Below are 558 nucleotides of genomic sequence, written 5' to 3'. Positions count from 1 at the left end.
GTATATTTTCCTATGCTTTGCTGTAATATATATATATATATATATATATATATATATATATTGATTAGAAATATATCTTGACTTGAATGCTATCATATTATGATTATTGGATATATTTCTTGATTTATTGATTAAATATTTTCATGGAAATATAGCTCAATGTTTTGATTTGATGGTTAGAGATCATTATTGAACTTAATGCTTATTTATATTTGATGATTATCACTAATCATTTTCCTTTGAGTTTAAATGCTTAAAGCTCACACTTCTTAACCTTTTTGATATAACAAAAAGGGAAAGAAGGTTTATGAGCACATTGAATTGATCTTATATTAGCTAAATTTTCCTTGAAAATATTTTTCAACTTCATGCATATATTGAGGGGGAGAATTTTCAAAGTTCATATTCATTACTTATACCCTTCTCATTTACACTTAAATGTTTTCAACAAGGGCATAAAGACTAATTAAGTTAGGGGGAGGTTTCAAGAAATTTCAAATGCAATATGCTAATGTTTTTGTCATACCAAAAAGGGGGAGAATGTTAGCTTTAAGTTAC

Source organism: Theobroma cacao, chromosome 2 (assembly GCF_000208745.1).
Source record: "Theobroma cacao cultivar B97-61/B2 chromosome 2, Criollo_cocoa_genome_V2, whole genome shotgun sequence".
NCBI lineage: Eukaryota > Viridiplantae > Streptophyta > Magnoliopsida > Malvales > Malvaceae > Theobroma > Theobroma cacao.
Note: the sequence above shows the minus strand (reverse complement) of the source record.